At 36.1% G+C, this 12,250-nt stretch overlaps 1 protein-coding gene across 3 annotated transcripts in view; it reads right to left on the bottom strand.

Moving 5' to 3' along the window:
* The window catches only part of Ror (Tyrosine-protein kinase transmembrane receptor Ror), a 64,081-nt gene that overhangs the window by 27,025 nt on the left and 24,806 nt on the right, over positions 1 to 12,250 (bottom strand). The window contains exon 1 of one of the 3 annotated variants that reach the window (XM_075295651.1): positions 5,736 to 5,982. The exons of the other annotated variants lie outside the window; for them this stretch is intronic. The gene's annotated coding sequence lies outside the window, so the exon portion shown is untranslated. Of the gene's footprint in view, positions 1 to 5,735; positions 5,983 to 12,250 lie in introns of those variants that run through there. 3 annotated transcript variants of the gene reach the window in all.

Below are 12,250 nucleotides of genomic sequence, written 5' to 3'. Positions count from 1 at the left end.
ATCAAAGTTTCAAAGGTCAGATTATTCGATTATTAGGACCTCAAATATCTAAAATTCCAATTAAAACTTGACTATTATTCCTCTAAAGGAAATAAAGTTCCACAAAGACTAGGGCAATCTTCTTGGCCCCACGCTGGGCGCCAAATTTTGTATTGTAATGTCCCGGCTGGGATAAGGAGCTGGTTCAATAAAAAAACATCACAAAAATTATTTAGAGTTAGGACAGTGAGAGCCTTTGAAAGACTAGCAATCAGTCGGTTGGGGGATTCGGGTCCTGCTCCAAATAATCCATTTCCCATTACAAAAAAAAATATTATTATAGACTCCCCGATTTATTTATGAAGCTGAGCGTTACTATGGACAAGGTAATGAAAAACAACATAATTTAAAAATACCCTCAAAACAAAAATTCATTGCTACGATAATTAGATGTATATAGTACCAATCTTGACTCAAAATGTCTCTTCTTTTGATGTTTTAGAAGAGCTGCCTCTTTACCCACACCTACCGTAATTCTAACCGGCATTTTCCTATCTTAGAATGCCTAATTTAAAATCCCACTTCCTTGGTTTAGTTCAGCAAAAGACTTTTAAAACTCAATTACATGTCCATATCCAAAAATTCATTTATTAAACTTAATCCTATCATATTAGATATAATTTTAATATAATAATATTCACTTTATGTGATATAAAGAGTTCGTTTCACTTATCATCTGGCAAATACATAAACTATCCACAACGGGTTAAAAGTGAAAGTATCTTTCAAAGAAAGTATCATTTACGGTTTATAATAAAAACAAGAATATCAAAACAAAATCATATCATAAACAGAATATCAAAACATATGGATTTATGAAGATTGTAAAAATATCACTATGAGAAACCGCACAAAATATAAAATGCGAAAAATAAATAAACAAGATGGAGAGTAAATTCCAATAAAAAAAAAACAAAGTTTTATTCATTACATTGGATCATAGCAACAATTACCACTCTCTTTTTGGGTTTCTCACTGATATTTACGATCCACATGTCATCCACATTTATCAATGCAAGAACCAAATCGAAAAAAAAACAACAAAAAATGTGAGCACAAGACTTACCCACCGCACCGATTAGTAGAAGGCCTCCTTCTTATTCGATGATGATGGTTGGTGTTTTTGCTAAAGCTGTAGTAAAAATCATTTCATTGAGTTCTTGCATGGATTAGGGGTACTCACTGTAACTTGCTATTTTAGTTTTACTCTAATTTCTAATAAATAAATTAATCATAGTAACATTATCAGTGATGAAAATTCAACAATATCCTTCTCAGTGACTGCTTACGGTCTTATTTATAATACGATGATGGCAAAAATTTTAAGATGAAACTTCAACAAAAATTAAAATATTTCAAGCCGCTTTTATGATGACATCCTTCTCTATGGCTGTTTGTAACGTCAGCACGTGGTGTACATTTTGGCGTATCATCAAATTTTCATGTGGAATTGGGTGACGTTATATGTGGCTTTATGGTCGACTTAGGCCATTCTTGAATCACTGATTAGTCAGCTATTAATGTAACACATGGAATTGTTTAGTTCAACAACATGGAAGGTTTTATTGATTTTTTCCTTTTGGATCACACCAAATTGAAAATATCACACGGTGACCAAGTCCCATGGGAAAATCTGTGTATATATTGCAATTATGAGACACAAACGTTTTCAAAAAGTATTAGCCTTTCTTACCGTATCTACTAAAAATTTCCTAAGCCAGGGTCGCACTTTGCGTAACTGGTCGAATAGTGAGATCGACCAAGACTACTTCTGGTAAGATTCGGTGATTTTGATATAGTGGAATGAAGGATCAGAACTTTACTTTGGGATGGGAAACTTTATGATGGGAAAGATTTTGTGAATCTGAAGAAAAATATATTTGAAGAAAGTTTCTGCCAATGGAGCTGGGCATACCCTGTGGGTAAATCAGAAGCCCAATTTTGCTAGCTTTTAAGGAGCGATTTATTACGATCCTGCAAATTATTCCTATTGAGAAAAAAAGGAATAAATTCCTACACAAAGAAATCTTTTGCACCACCTTACCTCAAATTGGAAGTTGAAGTTGTAAGAAATTTTAATTCACTTTCAAACACGCGGATGCCCAGAAAAAATACGATTTTTTTACACTTTCCAGGTCTTTACTATGTGATTGCCAGAAACAAATAGAAAGATCGAAAGTCGTCTGCAGTTGCTTGTTAAATTCACATGAAATGACTAAAGCCAAAAATTTCCCATTTTCGTGTCATTGCCACCATCGAATAAATTTTCGCGAAGAAATAGGCATTCCCACTCACAAGTAAAATCACTAATTCGAACGATTTCATGTAGCTATTTTTTTTATTTGGAAAGAACAAACAATCAGCACTTTTAAAAAATTTTATTCAGAAAAAGGCCGATTTATTTTACACGTGTCGTATATGCGTTTTAATTCATAAACTGGAATGAAAGTCACTAACGAAGTTTTGAATGAGGACAAAGTAAAGAATACAATTTTTGCAAATCTGCCAAACTTGCGAGAGAGCGTAAATGATATGATTGCATGAGAAAAATACCAGGCGTATGCATAAAACGCTATATCGTATATTTGACTAAAGTCAACATTACAAAAATTAAGAAGGAATGATGATACAGTGCAGACCAAATTTGAGCGAAATTTAAATTAAAAAAAAACAAAAAGATATGTTTTTGTTTTGATAAAGGTGAATTGTATAAAACTCGTATCTAATTCTTGAAAAATCGTTATTTCAATATCTATAACTAAATAAGACGGCCATTACAATATTCTAGCGTAATGTACCAAATTTCCGCAGCATCAAATGAATTTTGCTCTTCCAAAAGACTCCGGAGTTAAAATCTGGGGATCGATTTATATGGGGGCTATATATAATTATGGACCGATATGGACCAATTTTTGTATGGTTGTTAGAGACCATATACTAACACCACGTACCAAATTTCAACCGGATTGGATGAATTTTGCTCCCCCAAGAGGCTCCGGAGGTCAAATCTGGGGATCGGTTGGACCGATATGGACCAATTTTTGTATGGTTGTTGGAGACCATATAATTTCAACAGCATCGGATGAATTTTTCTCCTCCAAAATGCTCCGAAGGTCAAATCTGGGGATCGGTTTATATGGGGGCTATATAATTATTGACCGATATGGACAAATTTTTGCATGGTTGTTAGAAACCATATACTAACACCACGTACCAAATATCAACCGGATCGGATGAATTTTGCTCTTCCAAAATGCTCCGGAGGTCAAATCTGTGCTATATAAAATTATATAATTATATTTATATGGGGGCTATATAATTATGGACCGATATGGACCAATTTTTGCATGGTCGTTAGAAACCATATACTAACATCACGTACCAAATTTCAACCGCTTTAGATGAATTTGGTCTTCCAAGAGACCACGGAGTTAAAATCAGAGGATCGATTTATATATGGGCTATGTAACAGGTTGGCCGATAAGTCCCTGGTCTAACAAAGAAAAACACATTTTTTTTGTCAAAATTCGTTTTTATTATTCAACATAGTTCCCTTCAAGAGCGATACAACGATTATAACGACCTTCCTATTTTTTGATACCATTTTGGTAGTACTTCTTCGGTTTTGCTTCAAAATAGGCCACAGTTTCGGTGATCACCTCTTCTTTGCAGCCAAATTTTTTCTCTACGAGCATCCTTTAGAGGTCTGAGAACAAGAAAAAGTCGCTGGGGCTAGATCTGGAGAATACGGTGGGTGGGGAAGCAATTCGAAGTCCAATTCATGCATTTTTGCCATCGTTCTCAATGACTTGTGGCACGGTGCGTTGTCTTGCCACCGTGGTGCAATGGTTAGCATGCCCGCCTTGCATACACAAGGTCGTGGGTTCGATTCCTGCTACGACCGAACACCAAAAAGTTTTTCAGCGGTGGATTATCCCACCTCAGTAATGCTGGTGACATTTCTGAGGGTTTCAAAGCTTCTCTAAGTGGTTTCACTGCAATATGGAACGCCGTTCGGCCTCGGCTATAAAAAGGAGGTCCCTTGTCATTGAGCTTAACATGGAATCGGGCAGCACTCAGTGATAAGAGAGAAGTTCACCAATGTGGTATCACAATGGACTGAATAGTCTAAGTGAGCCTGATACATCGGGCTGCCACGTAACCTAACCTAACCTAACCTGGGTGGAACAACACTTTTTTATTCTTCATATGGCGCCGTTTTGCCGCGATTTCGACCTTCAAACGCTCCAATAACGCCATATAATAGTCACTGTTGATGGTTTTTCCCTTCTCAAGATAATCGATAAAAATTATTCCATGCGCATCCCAAAAAACAGAGGCCATTAATTTGCCAGCGGACTTTTGAGTCTTTCCACGCTTCGGAGACGGTGCACCGGTCGCTGTCCACTCAGCCGACTGTCGATTGGACTCAGGAGTGTAGTGACGGAGCCATGTTTCATCCATTGTGACGGAGCCATGTTTCATCCATATCGACGGAAAAACTTGGGTGTATTACGAGTTAACAGCTGCAAACACCGCTCAGAATCATCAACACGTTGTTGTTTTTGGTCAAATGTGAGCTCGCGCGGCACCCATTTTGCACAGAGCTTCCGCATAACCAAATATTGATGAATGATATGACCAGCACGTCCCTTTGATATCTTTAAGGCCTCTGCTATATCGATCAACTTCATTTTACGGTTATTCAAAATCATTTTGTGGATTTTTTTGATGTTTTCGTCGGTAACCACCTCTTTCGGGTGTCCACTGCGTTCACCGTTCTCCGTGCTCATTTCACCACGCTTGAATTTTGCATACCAATCAATTATTGTTGATTTCCCTGGGGCAGAGTCCGGAAACTCATTATCAAGCCAAGTTTTTGCTTCCACCGTATTTTTTCCCTTCAGAAAACAGTATTATCAAAACACGAAATTTCTTTTTTTCCATTTTTTTCACAATAACAAATGTTGCTTCACAAAAGACGCTCTATCTCACAAAGTAATTGACTTCAGACGTCAAATTGTGACACGAATCATTTGAAGGTTGGTACTATATAAAAATAGAATGCATTTAATACTAGCGACGCCATCTATGTGTCAGACCGGGGACTTATCAGACAACCTGTTAATTATGGACCGATATGGACCAAGTTTTGTATGGCTGTTAGAGACCGAATCGGATGAATTTTGCTTCCCCAAGAGGCTCCGGAGGTCAAATCTGGGGATAGGTTTAAATGGGGATTATATAATTATGGACCGATATGGACCAATTTTTTCATGGTTGTTAGAAACCATATTTTAACACCACGTACCAAATTTCAACCGGATCGGATGAAATTTGCTTCTCTAAGAGGCCCCGCAAGCCAAATATGGGGGGTCGGTTTATATGGCGGCTATCCGTAAAAGTGGTCCAACATAGCCAATTTGCAATACCATCCGACCTACCATACATCAAAACAACTACTTATGCAGAGTTTCAAGTCGATAGCTTGTTTCGTTCGGAAGTTTGCGTGATTTCAACTGACGGACGGACATGTTTAGATCGACTCAGAATATATATACTTTATGGCGTCTTAGAACAATATTTCGATGTGTTACAAACAGAATGACAAAGTTAATATAAAATATTTTTTTATGGTTGCGGTAGCAAACTCAACGCCTATAAATTTTATTGTTTCTCTATGAAAAAAAACTTACTTCCATTCTTTTCCGAAACGATGAATTTGGGATTTGTACGAATTTATTTCGGCATAAGCCGGCTATCGTTTAAACCTTTTTTCGGAAGGTTCAAGTGTGACTCACTTTTGGGTTTAGTGAACTCTCTGAATTTATTCTGATAATTGATTGATAATTTTTGCTGCAAGTAGAGGATGCTTTTGAGGAATGTGGTAATTCCGAAACGTGTGTCCATCCAACCATCTTGCAGTCTATAGGGCTTTTCCCAAATAAATTTGACAAACATTCTTTTCCTCTGTTGGTTTAGCTACACTTGTAGTTTAGTCAATGCATGGTTTTAAGCTGAAATCAAAAAACAACAATGATTAAAGAAAAAAAAAAACAACAATAACAAAACGAATGAAAAAAAAGAGGAAGCACGCTCAAAATAAACCCAGCCAACTGCACTCAAATCGATGATTTGAAGGTGGCAAAGGAAAAGAGATATGTTTGTACGAATTTATTTCGGCATAAGCCGGCTATCGTTTAAACCTTTTTTCGGAAGGGTTTAGTCAACTGCCTGAATTTATTCTGATAATTGGTTGATAGTTTTGCTGCAAGTAGAGGATGCTGATGAGGAATGTGTTAACAGGTTGGCTGATAAGTCCCCGGTCTAACAAAGAAAAACATATTGTTTTGTCAAAATTCGTTTTTATTATTCAACGACCTTCCAATTTTTTGATACCATTTTGGTAGTACTCCTTTGGTTTTACCTCAAAATAGGCCTCAGTTTCGGCGATCACCTCTTCATTGCAGCCAATTTTTTTTTCCCTGCGAGCATCCTTTTGAGGTCTTAGAACAAGAAAAAGTCGCTGGGGACCAGATCTGGAGAATATGGTGGGTGGGGAAGCAATTCGAAGCCCAATACATGAATTTTTGCCATCGTTGTCAATGACTTGTGGCACGGTGCGTTGTCTTGGTGGAACAACAGCTTTCGCATATCCAAATATTGATGAATGATATGACCAACACGTTCCTTTGATATATTTAAGGCCTCTGCTATATCGATCAACTTCATTTTACGGTCATTCAAAATCATTTTGTGGATTTTTTTCGATGTTTTCGTCGGTAACCACCTCTTTCGGGCGTCCACTGCGTTCACCATCCTCCGTGCTCATTTCACCACGCTTGAATTTTGCATACCAATCAATTATTGTTGATGTCCATGGGGCAGATTCCGGAAACTCATTATCAAGCCAAGTTTTTACTTCCACCGTATTTTTTCCCTTCAGAAAACAGTATTTTATCAAAACACGAAATTCCTTTTATCCATTTTTTCACAATAACAAAAGTTGCTTCACAAAAGACGCTCTATCTCACAAACTAATTGACTTACAGACGTGAAATTTTGACACGAATCATTTGAAGGTTGCTACTACATAAAAATAATATGCATTTAATACTAGCGACGCCATCTATGTGTCAGACCGGGGCTGACAAGCCAACCTGTTAATTCCGAAACGTGCGTCCATCCAAACATCTTGCAGTCTATAGGGCTTTGCCCAAATAAATTTGACAAACATTATTTTCCGCTGTTGGTTAAGCTACACTTGTTGTTTAGTCAATGTATGGTTTTAAGCTGAAATCAAAAAACAACAACAATGATTGAAGGAAAAAAACCAACAATAACAAAACAAAATTTTCTTAAAAATGTTAATTGTGTTTTCAAAACTTGAACGATATCTCTAAAACTACTTGGAAAATTGAAAAATATGGTAAGCACGGCTTAAAAAGAATAGTGTTTGGGAGTTTCGGATTTTTTTTTAATTTAATATGGTGAACCGTTTTCAAGTTATTCCAATATATGTAGCGAAAGTGCCTTAGTTTTGAACATAACGGTATATCTCAAAAAGTCGAGCTGATAGAAAAAAAAAACAAAGGTAGATTTGGATTCAGCGACCTCAAATTAGTACAAATTTCCAAAAAAAAAAAAAAGTTCAATTTTGTCCCTCTTAACTTTTCCTTTTTGTCAAGCTCCTTTTTTCTATGACTCAAAGAGACATATTGAACACGACGCACAGTGCTTCGAAAAATGTGTTTTGATTTTTATTCCAATTTCTGTTTTTAATAGTCTATGATATCGAGCTTTGAATGCAAAACTAAAATTTTGCTATAATTGACTAGAACTAAAAGATTTGAATTTTAATTTTTTTTTGCTCGAAAACGGGGTTAAATTACGTGGATGGTGTAGCCAAGTTAAATTTTAGCCAAGTTAAATATTTTGTGTAGGTATTGATAATGGTTTTTGAAGTTAAACCACAAAAAAATAAATTTGAGCAAATTAAAATTTTGACAATTTCTAAAATTTTTGGGGGTTTTCTACCCAAAAAGGTCAATTTACAAAGGACGCCAAAAAAAATTATATCTCCCAATTTTGTTCTCACACTAATTTTGGGGTTTCACACTATATTATTTACTAACAAATTAAAAATTAATTAAATTCTGCTATTTTTGATAAGAAATATTTTTAAAATATTTTTAATTTTTGGAGTATATTTTCGGTAAAAACCCGGTCCACTTTTACGTATAGCCCCCATATAAACGGACCCTGAGATTTGGCTTGCGGAGCCTCTTGGAGGAGAAAACTCATCCGATCCGGTTGAAATTTGGTACATGGAGTTGGTATATGGTCTCTAACAACCACGCAAAAATTGGTCTACATCGGTCCATAATTATATATAGCCCCCATATAAACCGATCCCCAGATTTGGCTTGCGGAACATCAAAGAGAAGCAAATTTCATGCGATCCTGCTGAAATTTGGTACATGGTGTTCTAACAACCATGCACAAATTGGTCCACATCAGTCCATAATTATATATAACCCTATATAAACCGATCCCCATATTTGGCTTGCGGAGCTTCAAAGAGAAGCAATTTCTTCCGATCCTGCTGAAATTTGGTACATGGTGTTGGTATATGGTCTCTAACAATCATGCAAAAATTGGTCCACATCGGTCCATAATTATATATAGCCCCCATATAAACCGATCCCCAGATTTGGCTTGCGGAGCCTCAAAGAGAAACAAATTTCATCCGATCCTGCTGAAATTTGGTACATGATGTTGGTATATGGTCTCTAACATCCATGCAAAAATTGATCCACATCGGTTCACAATTATATATAGCCCCCATATAAACCGATCCCCAGATTTGGCTTGCGGAGCCTCAAAGAGAAACAAATTTCATCCGATCCGGCTGAAATTTGGTACATGATGTTGGTAACAACCATGCTAAAATTGGTCACATCGGTCCATAATTATATATAGCCCCCATATAAACCGATCCCCAGATTTGGCTTGCGGAGCCTCTACGAGAAGCAAATTTCATCCGATCCGGTTGAAATTTGGAACATGGTGTTGGTATATGGTCTCTAACATCCATGCAAAAATTTGTCCACATCGGTTCACAATTATATATAGCCCCCATATAAACCGATCCCCAGATTTGGCTTGCGGAGCCTCACAGAGAAACAAATTTCATCCGATTCGGCTGAAATTTGGTACATGATGTTGGTATTTGGTCTCTAACAACCATGCAAAAATTGGTCCACATCCATCCATAATTATATATAACCCTATATAAACCGATCCCCAGATTTGGCTTGCGGAGCTTCAAAGAGAAGCAAATTTCATCCGATCCGGCTGAAATTTGGTACATGGTGTTAGTATATGGTCTCTGACAACCATGCAAAAATTGGTCCATATCGGTCGATAATTCTATATAGCCCCCATATAAACGGATCACCAGATTTGACCTCCGGAGCCTCTTAGATCAAAATTCATCTGATTCATTTGAAATTTGGTACGTGATGTTAATATATGGCCTCAAACACCCATGCAAAAATTGGTCGATATCGGTCCATAATTATATATTTTTATTATATAATTATATATCGATATCGGTCCATAATTATACCGATCCCCAAATTTGACCTCCGGAGCACCTTGGAAAAGCAAAATTCTTCCCATTCGGTTGAAATTTGGTACGTGATGTTAGTATAAGGTATCCAACAACCATGCAGGAATTGGTTCCTATCAGTCCATAATAATATATAGCTCCCATATAAACCGATCCCCAGATTTGACTTCCGGTGCCTTTTGGAGAAGCAAAATTCATCCGATCTGTTTGAAATTTGGTACGTGGTGGTAGCATATGATATTTAACAACCATGTGAGTTGAAATTTATGGATGACAGTCTTTCGTAGAAGTTTCTACGCAATCCATGGTGGAGGGTACATAAGATTCGGCCTGGCCGAACATACGGCCGTATATACTTGTTTTTATTATATTTGGTAAGTATTGTATTGTATAATATTGTATTCTTTTTAAAGTACTTTTGTTTTTAATAATTTGTTTTAATAATTTTTAGATTGGAAAATAACTATTATACATTGATATATGGGACCGTCGTACAATTGTTCATACCCGCTGTGCAGACAAACGGTTATGGATTCAATCCTAGTTTCGACCAAACACCATAAAGTTTTGCAACGGTGGATTGGTGGATTACTCCCTCTGTAATGTGGTGACCTTTCTGAGTGTTTCAAAGCTACTCTAAAATTTTTATCGCAATGGGAAATGATGTTCAGGCTGGGCTATAAAAAGGAGATTCCTTGTCTTTGAGCTTCCTGCATAGAATCGGGTGGCACTCAGTGACAAGAAAGAAGTTCAACACTGCTGTATCATAATGGACTAAATAGTCAAAGGGAACCTGAAATAACGGGCCGCCACTATAACTAAGGGCGTTTTCGTTTCGCAAAAAATGTCGTTTCGCAAAAATAAATAAAAATAGTTTACAAAATAAAATGTTGTAAACTAAAAAGCAAACTCTCATCAAATGTAAATTTTAGTGTAAACTAGTGTAATTACTAATTGTTTTTTTTTTTTGTTTAATTTTCATTACAGATTGTCTTAACATTGTTATGTTTTATCCGCGTGCATAAGGCCAAAGAAGAAAAACAAACGAAAATAAATCCTAGACAACAATCCGACTCAACTTCCAATACTTTGATGGAATTCAATTTATTTTACACATTTAATAAATGTAGAAGTTAAAGTATTAAATGATTTACGGGTTTCATTTCAACATATCGTAAAAAAAAACGACAAATTGTGTTGCTGGGACAACAAACATTTGTAGTTGTTATAGCAGTAAAAATGTTAGCTATTTCAACTAACACAGTTTGCTACTTTAGCAGCGATGTTTGTCACAAACTTTTGGCAATCACGTTTGCTAATTCAACAGCATTTGTTTGCTATTTTAGCTGTAAAAAATGTTTGCTGTTTCAACTAACGAATGTTTGCTGAAACAACTACATGCTACTGCTGCCCCTTTTTCAGCAAACAAAAACTGCTGTTTAAGCAAACATTTTTGCTATTATGAGTAACAATTTTTTTTGGGTGTGGCATCGCTCCGGATTACATTTACATACGCATGTCCTAGGAGGAAAGTACTTCTCCCCAGGCATACCTTTGGCCATGAAATTAGTAGTGCTTTTAAAGCATATAATCACCTAATATGTAATCACTTATTCGTAGATATACTAAAATAGCCACTTATTGTATCAGGCAACCAAATCTAGCCGATTACAATGTATCCAAATATGGCGAGCAATTCTGTAATATGAACATTACTTGAATAGAAACAAATATTGTAGAAATAAACAAAAATGTAACAAATCATACAAATAAGATTACACGCAAATTAATTTCACACTTAAAATAGAAATAAATGTTGTTTAAGGGAGTTGGATTCGTGAATTACGTTCAGGCACTGATTCGAAAAAAAATGGGAGACCATCCGTGATATAGGAATCGGAACGAAAAAAATGGATTCGGTTGATGTTGAGGATCATGAAGCATTGAATGAAAAATTTGTTAAAGTGCCCGAAATTCATCCAGTTGAAGCTGTAACGGAACAAATTATAGTAAATAATTTTACATCTGTCTCCACTTTTGAGTTTTCTTGCGTGGAACAATTCGACGTCGCAAGGTTAGATAGACAGCTATCTGTAAAGTCAAACGCAATGGGATTTGATTTAATTCATCGAAAGTTTATAAAAACTATGCTACAATACATATGTCCGTATATTACGCATCTTTTTAATGCAATATTAACCACTAGTGAATTTCCTAATGTGTGGAAACATGCTAAAGTCATACCGCTACCCAAATCCAATTCAGAATACCGTCCAATCTCTATTCTACCTTTCCTTTCAAAGGCGTTTGAAAGGATTGTTAATCATCAGATTAATGAGTATCTGGATGCTAACAATCTTATGTCAAGTAGACAATCTGGGTTCTGCTCTAAACAGAATTGCATAACTAGATAACGGAAATATTTCCTGTATAGTACTATTAGACAAATCCAAGGCTTTTGATTGCGTGGACCATCGCATATTATGCAACAAACTGAAAAACCACTTTAATTTTTCAAAAACTGCAACAGCTCTCATTGCTAGCTATCTTTGTGGGCAAAAGCAATCTGTCGTAGTT

This window comes from Haematobia irritans, chromosome 2, assembly GCF_050003625.1.
Source record: "Haematobia irritans isolate KBUSLIRL chromosome 2, ASM5000362v1, whole genome shotgun sequence".
NCBI classification, from domain to species: domain Eukaryota; kingdom Metazoa; phylum Arthropoda; class Insecta; order Diptera; family Muscidae; genus Haematobia; species Haematobia irritans.
The sequence above is the reverse complement of the archived record's forward strand: the minus strand, read 5'-3'. Positions and strand labels throughout refer to the sequence as shown.